Consider the following 12,959-nt stretch of genomic DNA (forward strand, 5'->3'; position numbering starts at 1 on the left):
TCAAACTAACCCCAGACAAGAAAGTCTAAACCAGAAGTGATTTTAAAAAATGCTTGAAGAAACTCCACTTAACCATGCTGTATTAATCAGGGTTTTCCAGAGATATAGAACCAACAGGATCGATGGATGGATGGGTGGGCAGATGGACAAACAGGTTCATGTTATTACAGAGGCTGGCAAATCCAAAATCTGCAAGGTAGTCTGGCATGCCAGAGATCCAGGGAAGAGCCAGTGGTGCAGTTCAAGGCTGAAGACCATCCGCTGTCAGACTTTTGGTCTATTTAGGCCTTCAACTGATTGGATGAGGCCCATCCACATTATGGAGAGCAATCTGCTTTCCTCAAAGCCCACGATTTAAATGTTAATCTCTTCCCAAAACACCCTTACCGAAACATCCAGAATACGTTTTGACCATGTATCTGGGTACCATGGCCCAGCCAAGTTACCATAGAAAACGATCTATCACAAGTCCACCCCATGTCAATGTGGCACCCACAAGCTTCTCCTTAATCCATACTTAATCTCCAAACAAGGACAAAAACAAGGTCATAACTCCACACATGATACATGTGAAAACACCCTGCCAGGATAGGGTGTGCTCAAAGAAAGAATGCGTTAAAGAAGAATGTTAAAAGTGCACAGGAGTCAATTTGTAGAGGCTTTCGCTGTTCCAAATGGAGACTGATTTGAGCACATCTATGTTTGGATGAAACAAGGAGGTTCCAAAACAGTGTGCATAGAATCATAGTATGTGCATACCCATATATATAGTAACTTAAAATGTAACATATACCAAATATCATAGAATATGTGTGTATATTTATATATTTATATATATAAAACATTCTAAGTTTCTTCACCTATTAACGTTATATATATAACATTATATATATAAGTATTCTAAGGATGTCTATCTTTCTGGAACATTCTGGAATACCTGCACTGATTTTACAAACAGACATCACCTTATTAAGAAATCGTGTCATGGGATCCCTGGGTGGCGCAGCGGTTTGGCGCCTGCCTTTGGCCCAGGGCGCGATCCTGGAGTCCCGGGATCGAGTCCCACGTCGGGCTCCCGGTGCATGGAGCCTGCCTCTCCCTCTGCCTATGTCTCTGCCTCTCTCTCTCTGCGACTATCATAAATAAATAAAAAATTTTAAAAATATATTAAAAAAAAAAAAGAAAGAAATCGTGTCAGAAAGGGAGACAGAACATAAAGACTCCTAACTCTGGGAAATGAACTAGGGGTGGTGGAAGGGGAGGAGGGCAGGGGGTGGGGGTGAATGGGTGACGGGCACTGAGGGGGGGCACTTGACGGGATGAGCACTGGGTGTTATTCTGTATGTTGGCAAATTGAACACCAATAAAAAATAAATTTATTATAAAAAAAATTAAAAAGAAAAAGAAAATTAAAAAAAGAAATCGTGTCCAATGCCTCAGTACAGCATCCAAAACAGCCAGGCCCAGCTTGCCTTTAGGCTGTGATGCAGACTTGTAGTCCCCCTTCTCACCACCAAGGGTCACCAGGAGGCGGGCCACCAGCCATCTCCCTGCCACGCCCCTGCATATGGAACACCTGCTTTGAGCCTCCACCCCTTCAACCCTTTTTACATAATCCCTTGTCTGAGGATCCCTGGGTGGCGCAGCGGTTTGGCGCCTGCCTTTGGCCCAGGGCGCGATCCTGGAGACCCGGGATCGAATCCCACGTCGGGCTCCCGGTGCATGGAGCCTGCTTCTCCCTCTGCCTGTGTCTCTGCCTCTCTCTCTCTCTCTCTCTCTGTGACTATCATAAATTAAAAAAAAAAAAAAAATCCCTTGTCTGTCTGTTCCTTAAACTGAACTCTGTCCTCCTCGACATGTGCTTCCAGGACCACACATTCTAAAGGACTTTCAATGAAATTAAACTCCGTGGAATAAGAGGAACAAACACCAGCTAATCAGTTACATTTCTCCTGCCTGGCAGTCACCGGCTCTTCAAAGCCCGAAGAGGGGGAAACACAGACACAGCACTTCCTGAGCGCCGGCGACAGGCTGGACTGTCCCTGTGCACGCAGCGTCTTACTGAATTCTCACAGGCTGGTGGTGTTCGTCCCCATTTTTCAGATGAGAACACTGAGGTTCTGAGAGATTATGTGATTAACCCAAACTCACTAGTCAAAGGTAGAGTCGGAATCCAGAGGCAGGCCAGTGGGCTCCTAAGGCCTTGCTTTGCCCTCTGGAAAGCCCTCACTGGTCCCCAGATCTACGGAGGAAGCAACTGAAGCCCGGTGTGTTGGCGGCAGACGCTCGGGCCTCAGGTGTCCAGGTATGCAGAACATGCCCTTGCTCGTGCTCCCTGTGCCTTCAAGTCCGGGATGTACCCAGCCACGGCCAGTGCAGAAATATGAAGGCCTGGCGTCTCTCTCCGGCTTGCCGTGCTGTTCAAAATTCAAAAAGAACAACAGTCAGGGGCACCTGCCTCCTCCTTCCTAGGAGAAGCCGGGTCGTGGCACGGCGAGCCTCCACCTGCTACTCGGGCCCGCCCCCGCCCCGCCCCCGCCCCGCCCCGGCCGCTCCCGCACCTGCTCTCCCCGGTGCCCGAGGCAGGGGCGCTCATCTCCAGCCGCGCCGCCTCGCCTGTCTCCCGACGCCCGACGCCCGACCCCCGACCCCCGGGCGCCCGGCCCGCGCCCATGCCCGCCCCAGCCGCTCCCGGTGCAGATGAAGGTGCGGAGGCGAGCAGAGCTCCCAGGGCGCGGGAAAATGACGCAAGCGGCGCGCGACGGGCACCCCGAAACGCGACGGCTCCGCTCCCGCCCGGGGCACTATGGGGATTACAGGCCCCAGCCCGACTCCGGGTCTCGCGGGGGAACGAGATTCACGCGGGTAACCTGCAGGCGGGAAGGGGCGGGCGAGGCTTCCAGGCCTCCGAGCAAAGTCCCGCCCCCTGCCTGGGATGGGCCAATCCCGAGGCCTCTCCGTTCCGGGCGCAGCGATTGGTCCCCTGGATCACCTGACCGCACCGGCTCTCGGTCACGTGACCGCGGCGGAGGCGTTCTCCGGTTGCCTGTGGCGGGAAAGGGCTGCGGCGCTGGGCCCGGGCCCGGAATCGAGGACGGCGGCGCCAAGGGCTTCCCGCCGGGGCTGGGGGGCCCCGGTGGGTCACCTGCTGGGGGAGGGGCCCGCCTGCCGGGCCGCGCGGTGGCCCGAGCGGGGCCTCGGGGGCTGACGGTGCAGCGGCGTGCTGAGCAGGGCGGGGCCTCCGTCCTCGGCCCGCGTCGGCCCGTGTCGGCCCGGGCTCGGGTGCCGGGCCCCTGGCGTTCGTCTTAGTTCTGTGAGACGCAGCTGGGTGAGCTCGAGGATGGGACTCAGCCATTCCCCGCGGGCAGCGTCCCGCCCCGCCAGGTAGGAAGGAGCGCCGAGGGGCTACTAGGAAGCGGAAGGGGCCCGGAACGGGAAGAGGGGATTGCCTGCCCCTGGGGAGGGCCAGGGGTCTGCCGGGCACGTGACGCCAGCGTGCTGGCCGGGTAGTCCCAGCTTCCCTTCGGGGAGAGGCTGCAGCTGCACTCAGGTTGAGTATTAGGCCGGGGACCGCCTAGCACAGGGGATTTCACCTGGGGCCTGTTTGTTATTTCACGTTACTAAACCTTGACAGCAGCAGGGAGTGGCTGGTAGTGTAGTTGAGGCCCACAGATGGGACGGGAAGTGGAGGAGCCGGGGCTGAACCCAGGCATCAGCCTGACCAGCCTGCTGACCCAAAGCCAGGTGGCTTCTACAGCCTGAGAAGCGAAGGTGGGCGCGCCAACAGGAGCACCCCCTCTCCGTGCCTTTCGGGGTCACCCCAGCCCGGATGACACCCTTTTTGCCCACGGGATTGATGACCTTGGAGGATGGAGCCAGCTGCTTCCCAGGCTCCGCTCCCGACTGGGGCACGACCGTCTGGTGTCTTGAGCCCATTAGACCAGGGACAGGAGGGTCTCAGGCAGAGCCAGGAAAAGAGAAGCAATGGGAGTGAGGAGCCTAGAAGCCAGACCTGGAAGGAGGCGTGGGAGAAATGTGCAAGCCCCCGAGAGAACCACCCGCAGCGTCATTCATTCAGTTCAGCGAGTATTTATCAAACACCTGCTCCCAGGCCCTTCTCTCTAGGCACTAGGGATATAGCATTGAGCAAGGAGGTAGAAATCCTCACCCTCCCAGGATTTATCTTCTAGTGCAGGAAAGAGACAATAAACAAGATGCAGTTCATACTGTATTAGAATTGGTGAGATCCACTGGGGGAAAAACAAAACAGAAAAGGTCCAGGGGCTGGGGACAGATTTACATAAAGGGCAGGGAAAGCCGTACTGAGAAGGGGAGTTTGAGGGAAGTGATGGAAGAGCATCCAGGCAGAGGGCACAGCACTTGCAAGAGGTGGGTGGATACCTGCAGCTATTGTTGGTTTGAGGATAGGCAATAGTCAGAGAGGTAACAGGTGGCCCCAAAAAGGACTTGGAATTTTAACCGAGATAAATCCATTATAGGGCTTTAAGACAGCTACACACACACACACACCCCATGAGTTGCTTTGTCTTCTTACCAAGCTGGACACCACCCCCCACCCCCCCCCCCAGAGGCAGAAGGCAGTATGCCTTCTGTTCCCAAAACCACACTGACATCTGTCATTTTTGCCCAGGACAGGGCAGCAGCCCTCCTCCTTCCATTTGATCTTCCCATCTTTGATCCCCACTCTAGGCTGTGGAATCTTCTTGGGGAAAAGTTGGCCCTGACTGGTCCCATCTTCCTCTGCATCATTCATGGCCTAGGTCTCTGAGCTCTGAGGCTGCCATGCAGGGTGTACACATGCTTAGATGGCCAGTACAGGTGAAATCTCCATGTGATGTGCCCTAACAACACCCAGCCTGTGGTCTCAGAGGCTTACCGGTGACAGTTCAGGCCAGAGGTTGCAGGAGGACCATGCCGCACCTCCAAGAGGGACTCAGCCCTCATCCTGAAGACCCCACCTGTCACTTGTGTCCCCAGCCCTGAAATGGGACTGTATTTCCATCATCAGCCCCAGTATCTGGAAACCTGGTGCTCCCAGGTCTCAAAAAGCTTGTGGTCGGGGAGTATAGTTGGGGTGCTGAACCATGGGCCCAGAGATGTGATGCTCACAGCCAAGGGCGGGGCCTGCTGCCATACAATGGAGCATGGCCACTTCACAGCCTTGCCCCCAGTCCCAAAGCCACCCACCAGCCCCATCTGGTCTTCAATAGGAGGGGCTCGCTGGCTGGGCGATCATCACGACACCCCTTGCCTCGCTTTCTCTGTTTTAATAGACTTTTGTTTGTTTGTTTATTCACTAGAGACACACAGAGAGAGAGAGAGAGAGAGAGAGGCAGAGACACAGGCAGAGGGAGAAGCAGGCTCCATGCAGGGACCCTGACGTGGGACTCGGTCCTGGGCTGAAGGCGGTGCTAAACCACTAAGCCACCCGGGCTGCCCTTAATAAAGTTAAAAAAAAAAAAAAGTATTAAGATTTACAGGAAAATTGAGAGTGCAGAGTGCTCATATAACCCCACTCACAGACAGAGTTTGTCTTGTTATTAATGCCTTATGTTAGTCTGGTACATTTGCTACAATTGAGGAAACCATGCTGATACTTTTTTTTTTAATTTATTTTAGAAAGAGCGAGAGTACAAAAGGGGGGGGGGACAGAAGGGGAGAGAGAGAACCCCAAGCAGACTTCCTGCTCCCTGCTGAGCACAGGGCCCCCGAGATCACCACCTGAGCCGAAATCAAGAGTTGGATGCTCAACCCACTGAGCCACCCAGGTGCCCATAGATGGATTATTATGAACTAGAGTCCAGAGTTCGGATTTTCTTTTTTTTTTTAATTTTATTTATTTATTTATTTATGATAGTCACACAGAGAGAGAGAGAGAGAGGCAGAGACACAGGCAGAGGGAGAAGCAGGCTCCATGCACTGGGAGCCCGACGTGGGATTCGATCCCGGGTCTCCAGGATCGCGCCCTGGGCCAAAGGCAGGCGCTAAACCGCTGCGCCACCCAGGGATCCCTAGAGTTCGGATTTTCTTACTTTTTTCCTTAATTTTTCTGGGCCAGGGTCCCGTCAAGGACACCACATTACATGTAGCTGTCCACCTCACTTTTTCCTGAAGGTGCCATATGCAGAGAGGAGGTTAGAGCAGCACGTAACTGCTTATCTTTTCCTTGGCTTTAAGTCTATAAATGCTGGGGATGGGGCTGCGTTTTGGTGTTCTGCATGACGGGAGAGCGGAGTAGGATCCTGGGTCCTTGCACAGGCAGGACACTGAGAGGAACTTCACCCTCCATTGTCCCTTGTCCGAACTCTCCCTTGGGTTGTGGGTGGCGGGGAGCAGGGTTTAAAGGGAAGCGAGTTTCTGTTTGGGATGATAAGGACATCCTGGACATGGGTGGTGGTGGTAGCTGCACAGATTTGCAAATGTCCTTCAAGGATTGATTGCCCGATTGCACACTTACACGTGGTTAAAATTGTGAGGTTTATGTATTTTTTTACCACAGTAGTTTTTTTTTTTTTTTTAAGTGAAGAAATAAAGATGCAATATAAACAAGACTTCTGGCACTCACTTCGGCAGCACGTATACTAAGCAAGACTTCTACTCTTTGCTCTTCAATAAAGGAAACCTGTATATTTCAAAACAAAATGAAAGTGCCCCTTGGAGGCTTTATAAGTAAATTTCCTCCATACACCTGAGGTCAGCGATCTGTGCAGCCGGGGTTCCAGCATAATCACCGTTACTATTACTACTAATAATGGCATTAGTAGGGCTGCCTGTGATGGACCACTCACCGTGCTGGCAGCTTTACCACTTGGTCTCCTTCATTCCTCGCACAGCCCCAGGGGCAGGTATGTGCAATAGCCTCATTTAAAAAAGGGGCACTTAGCACAGAGAGGTTAAGGGACTCACCGGAGGCTACACAGCTGGTAGTAGCAGTGCCAGGATCCTATCAGAGCCAGGCCCTTCTCACCACCCACTGCAGGGCTTGCAACAGCCCGAACTCCAAAACCATCCTCATAACAGAGGTGTGTCCTTCGACAAGCCAGGGGTTGAGGCTGGTGTGTGGCTGCAGGATACTCCATCTGGTCAAAATGAGGACTAGCAGGACGCCTGAGTGGCTTAGCGGTTTAGCTCCTGCCTTCGGCCCAGGGGGTGATCCTAGGGTCCCGGGATCGGGTCCCACATTGGGCTCCCTGCGTGGAGCCTGCTTCTACCTCTGCCTGTGTCTCTGCCTCTCTCTCTCATGAATAAGTAAAATCTTAAAAAAAAAAAAAAAATGAGGACTAGCAAAAGGAGGGGTTAGTCACCTTCTTAAAACAAAAACCCTGCAATAATGGCCATGTTTATTAAGCACATCGCCCTCTGTTGTAGGATAGTTTCCCTAAGTATCACCATAGATCTCTAACCCCACAGGGACTGGGCTTTGATGTTCCCCCATAAAAGAGCCCCATAGCAAGTAACTTGGGAAATGTTGCACCTTCCTCTGCCCCCCCAAGATTCAAAGGACCTTTTAGAGGCTCTGAAAATTCCTCTCGTGAAAAAAACTGGTTAAGCTTTGTCTAATCCAGCAATTCCTGATCTTACTTGACCCCAGCACCCATTTTCATTAAAAGAGCCATTGACCGGGGCACCTGGCCAGCTCAGTCGCTACAGCATGCAACTCTTGATCTCACGGTCATGAGGGTCATGAGCCATGCCCACACTGGGCATGGAGCCTACTTAAAAAAAAAAAAAAAAACACTGACAGCCCCAGGCCTCCAAATTGCCATGCACACTTGCCTGTGCCATACTGGGGGCAACATGCTTTGCAGTACAGGGTCTTGCTTTGTTTTGTCTTCACTCTAGGTGAGGAATGGAAGTGCAGGGAGGCTCGATGTCTTACTCGTGGTCCTCTGCTTGCTCAACTTAGAAAACAGTAGGGGCGCCTGGCTGGCTCAATCAGTAGGGCATGCGACTCGATCTCGGGGTCACAAGTTCAAGCCCCACATTGAGTACAGAGATTAACTTAAAAATTAAATCTTAAAAAATAAATACTAGAGTTTTCAACATAGAGAAACACCAACTGATGTCAAACTTAAAAGAAAAACTGACTGGCAGTGCCAGGAGATGCCAGCAGCTGCTGAGATAGTATTATAACATCTTCTGATAAGCCATTTTATGTCGTATCCCTTTTAGGGTGAAGAAGGGTTTTGTCTTGTCAATAAAAATGTACACGTGTTCCCCTGCCTCCACTCATGGTGAAAGTGACCATTGCACTGAAGTCAAACAAAATCCTAACCTAGCAGGACACTGTGTCCTGTGCTTTGCACCTCACCAGACCCAGGGCATTCTGCTGGAATTTTGTGGTTGTCTCTGTAAAATTTTACATTCTTTGAAGTAGGAGGTTCTTTCTTCCAAGTAAACACTTGTATGCTTAACCTGAGCAGGTTTTTGGATGGTCGTGTGGTTGCTTTAGGCCAGCAGTAGGCTTCCCTCAGCAAGAAGGAAGGAGATTCAGCCTCTGCCCATCCCGAGGTCCTGGGGTGAAAGATCTTATGGAATTTTTGAAAAAGATTTTGGTTGTTTTTTTGAGAGAGCACAAAGGGCAGAGGGAGAGGGAGAAGCAGACTCCCACTGAGCAGGGAGCTAGATGCAGGACTCAATCCTAGGACCCTGGGATCATGACCTGAACAGAAGGCAGATGCTTAATGGACTGAACCCCCAGGCACCCCATATCTTATGGAATTAAATAAAATTGAGTAAATATCTACCAGAGCCTATTCAGTTTCTAGCCCAACACTGCCCTGCTGGCAAGGAGGGAAAGTCAACGAGGGCAGCAAGCAGCTATAGACACCCCCGCACACACTCCCCTCACTCCCCACAGGGATGGAGAGGAACAGGACCAGAGCCCTGGAGTTTGGGGATCAGGGGCTGGGGCCTGCAATTACACTGAGAAGCCACTAGGTGTCAGGATGCCTCTGGCTTGGGCCGGGTCCCCGCAGGCTGACAGCGGCACCTGTTCCTCTAAGCACCCTCAGATCACGGTTTGCACCAAGTTCATCCTCTGTAGATGGAAAACAAGCTCAGGGAGCAGGTGCTGGTCAACATTTGGGAGAGAGGGAGGGAGCACTGGAGGCTGGCCCAAGCCTGGTGCTACACTGGGGAATGGTAAAATGACGGAACAGGATCCAGCCCGTGCCCTTCTAGGGGTTTACAGTCTCCAGGCAAGGACAGTATCTGAGTCTGAACCCCTGCTCCACCTCGTTACCTGTGAGACCTTAAACAACTACTTCTGCTCTGAACCTGCTACCTCCACGTCCTCCCAACTGCAGCAGTAATAACCTCCCATCTCTAGTGCTGTGAATGTACCGGTTCGGACCGGCCAGCTCATCACAGTGGTGCCACAGCCCAGGCATCACGGGCACGACTCCAGCCACAGACTCAGGGGTGCGGGCAATCCCACGGACTCCATTCCTGTAACAGCCTCGCTTCTGACCCAAGCCTCACATTCCACGATGCCATGGGCAACGCACCACGGACGCCAGTTTCAGAGTCCTGCCCCCTTCCTAAGTCAGGACTCATGCAGGGATAGGGCCCTGTGGGGTGCCTGCTGCCACGGCCTATCTGTCCACACTGGTCATTGCCGCCCCCATGGGGTCCCACACTCCAGTGCTGTCTGCAGCCTTGCTGGGCATGTGGGCCTCTTTGGGCAGCCTGCCTGCTAGGGTCCTGTCACCTGGGTGCCATACCCCTCCTGCATCATTCGCTGGGCACTGGAGGCAGCAGGCCCAGAACCTCCTCACTCCAGACCAGGGGAATGTCCCCGTGGTCCAAGATGCTTCATCAACCCTGCTTCTCCAGGACACCTTGCCCACAAGGAAGACGACACCAGTTCTGCTGTCCCTCTTCCATTCCCCTTTGTTCTCCTAAGGGCTGGGGTTTGGGGGAAATAAAAACAAAGTTCAAAAGATCCACAGGCCCCTTCTGCTTCAGCCCCAGGCCAAGAAGTCCCCCTTGAATGCAGAGAAGGAAAAGCAAGAAGGGGGGGGCAGGATTTCAATATACGTGGTCCCTGCTCTGCATGGTTCCAATACGCAGAAATTTTCATTACTACGGTCTAATAAGATCACATTAGTCCCCCAACAACTCAGTTCAAGTACCAGCTACCCTGTGTCTTAACCGAGTAGCTGCCCCGGGTACAGACTTCGGGGAGCTCTCCAGCATGCAGATCACTCCATGAATGACAGCCGTGCATCGTGATCAGCGACTGTCTGGCGCTTCTTGCAAAGTCCGTGGGTCACTGGTCACCACGCGTGCTCCTCGGTTCCCACACAGCCAGCGAAGTCGGTAGGTGTGCCACCGTCCGTGACAAATACACTTGATATTTTACCGAAGTGCATCCCGGAAGCAGGGACCTGGCTGTCCCAGGTGAGAGAGCAGCGAGGAAGAGGAGTGTTAACCCTGGAGGTCACAATCGGGGTCCCAGAAGAAAGCGCCGCCGAGGGGCGTGGATGCGAGCGGCCAGAGGAGCCTGGCGAGGCCCACGCCACGAGAAGGACCGTGTCCCGAGCCAGTGACATCGGGAAGACTTCACACCGAAGGAGCCCTCAGAGATGCTTCCCACGGCTCCAAGAGCACAGGCAACGCTGGAGCTGATCTCAACCCGGGAGGGCCGGTGACAGCTGGGAAAGGCCCAGAAGAGATGCTCGCAGCGCATCCTAGGTTACACCACGGAACAGGCAAGCCCTGCTCATACTGCTCCTGGTAAGTTTTTTTTCTTATAATTGTGGTTAAATCCTCGTAGTATGCAGTGCACCACCTTAACTGCTTCCAAGTGGCCAGTTCTGTGGCATCAGGTACGTTCACACCGCTGGGCAAACAGGGACTGCTCCACAGACTTGTGTGTCCATGTTGTGCAGAGACACGCTCATCTTTCTGGGTCGTTCCGATTTTACCACCTGTGCTGCTTTCAAACAAAGAAATAAGCACCATCACTCTCAATGCCTCTGATATTTTAAGTTAGAGTGTACTAAATAAATATTAGTTTTACTGTTTTTATTTGCCTGTGTATTTATAACCAAGGAGAAAGTTTGTAATGTTTGGGAAGTCACTGAACAATCACACTGGTCCGGCAGATTTTTTTTTTCTCTCCACATGTCCATTTAAAAATTACTTTTATTGAGATAAAATTCACCACTTTAATCATTTTAAAGTGTATGATTTGGGGGTTTCTAGTGTATTCACAGTGTCCTGCAACTATCAAGATTGCTTTGCATGGGGACACCTGACGTGGCTCAGTGGGTGAGCGCTGCCTTTGGCTCAGGGCGTGATCCCGGGGTCCTGGGATCGAGTCCTGCATCAGGCTCTCCGTGGGAAGCCTGCTTCTCCCTCTGCCTGTGTCTCTACCCCTCTCTCTCTGTCTCTCATGAATAAATAAAATCTTTTAAAATAAAATAAAGGGGATCCCTGGGTGGCGCAGCGGTTTGGCGCCTGCCTTTGGCCCAGGGCGCGATCCTGGAGACCCGGGATCGAATCCCACATCGGGCTCCCGGTGCATGGAGCCTGCTTCTCCCTCTACCTGTGTCTCTGCCTCTCTCTCTCTCTCTCTCTCTCTCTCTGTGTGTGTGTGACTATCATAAATAAATAAAAATTAAAAAAAATAATAAAATAAAAATAAAAAGATTGCTTTGCATAATTTCAGCTTGCAGATTCATTTTTACTGTCCTGTGTGTCTTTTGGTGGACACAGTTCAACCCCCAACAAATGACCTCCCAAGTCCCCAGATATCCCAACAAACCATCTTCATGAGGATGCACTGAGAACTTCGTATTCATACCCCCTCTTCTTAAAGTCTTGAGGAGGGGCAGCCCGGGTGGCTTGGTGGTTTGGCGCCGCCTTTAGCCCAGGGCCTGATCCTGGAGATCCTGGATCGAGTCCCATGTCGGGCTCCCCACACGGAGCCTGCTTCTCCCTCTGCCTGTGTCTCTGCCTCTCTCTCTCTGTCTCTCATGAATAAATAAATAAAATCTTTAAAAAAAAAAAAAAAGTCTTGAGGAAAGGAAGGGGTGACATTTCAATCAGGAATGGAGGTAAACTGCAAAGGCTTGAATTAGACCCAGGGTTGACGTGTGTATGTGACACATGAGCACTTAGTGCGCATTTGTAACGTTACAGAAATAAGCTGTGACAGGTTCTTAAGAAGAAGAGGAAGGCTTTGATGTGTATATAACTTAGTTGCTGAATAATACTTTTTTTTTCTTAGTTTTTTAGTTCTGTTAGAATCACTGTGTAATTCACCTGGAGAGAACAAACGTACTCTGTTTATTTACTCATGCCCCAAAGATTTATTCCACAATAAATGGGAGAGCAAGATGCAGTTCCAAGCACAGACATAAGATAATGGCACAAGATTTGCCATTATCAAGAGAAAGTCCTTGACCTCATGGAATCAGATTCTAGTTGGGGGCATTCACCATGAGAGAGAAGCACAGATAAGTATTGTGCAGAGAAACATGCTCTGAAGACAATAAGGTGATAAAGGGGCAAGTAGTGGGGAAGGTGGTCAAAGAGGTCCTCTTGAGCAGACGGCTGATGAAGAGAAGGCGCTGATGAAGAGAAAGCGTGAACCCTTTAGGACTCTGGAGGAAGAGCATTCTAGAACAAGGGAAAGACCCCCAGGCTGAGGCATGCTTGGTATCACTGGGGACAACAGAGGGTCAGCACACCCAAGGTGGACAGAGGTAGGTGATGGCTTTGGAGACAAGCCAAGGACTAGATCACTCCAGGCCCAGTGGGCAAACCAAGGACCATTCTCCAACTAAGAGGGGTGTGAAGCCACAGAGTACTGACCACTTTGACCTATGTTTATAAAGACTGTTCCCCTGGGGCCTACGGGTAGCTCTCAAACAGCCCAGGGGAGGGCCAGTAGATTGTCACATAGGATTTTTTTTTTTAAGATTTTA

The 12,959-nt window shown here is 51.8% G+C and overlaps 2 long non-coding RNA genes across 2 annotated transcripts; one reads left to right on the forward strand and one right to left on the reverse strand.

The window, feature by feature from the left end:
• Positions 1–2,088: 2,088 nt before the first annotated feature.
• Positions 2,089–2,790, reverse strand: LOC119873028. The gene is made up of 2 exons (XR_005362975.1): positions 2,562–2,790; positions 2,089–2,417 (listed from the first exon to the last, which is right to left on the reverse strand). It is a non-coding gene; the product is annotated as an uncharacterized LOC119873028 (long non-coding RNA).
• A 447-nt stretch (positions 2,791–3,237) lies between these two features.
• Positions 3,238–11,051, forward strand: LOC119876510. Its single transcript, XR_005363801.1, has 2 exons — positions 3,238–3,384; positions 6,543–11,051. It is a non-coding gene; the product is annotated as an uncharacterized LOC119876510 (long non-coding RNA).
• The last annotated feature ends 1,908 nt before the right edge of the window (positions 11,052–12,959 follow it).

Source organism: Canis lupus, chromosome 8 (assembly GCF_011100685.1).
Source record: "Canis lupus familiaris isolate Mischka breed German Shepherd chromosome 8, alternate assembly UU_Cfam_GSD_1.0, whole genome shotgun sequence".
NCBI lineage: Eukaryota > Metazoa > Chordata > Mammalia > Carnivora > Canidae > Canis > Canis lupus.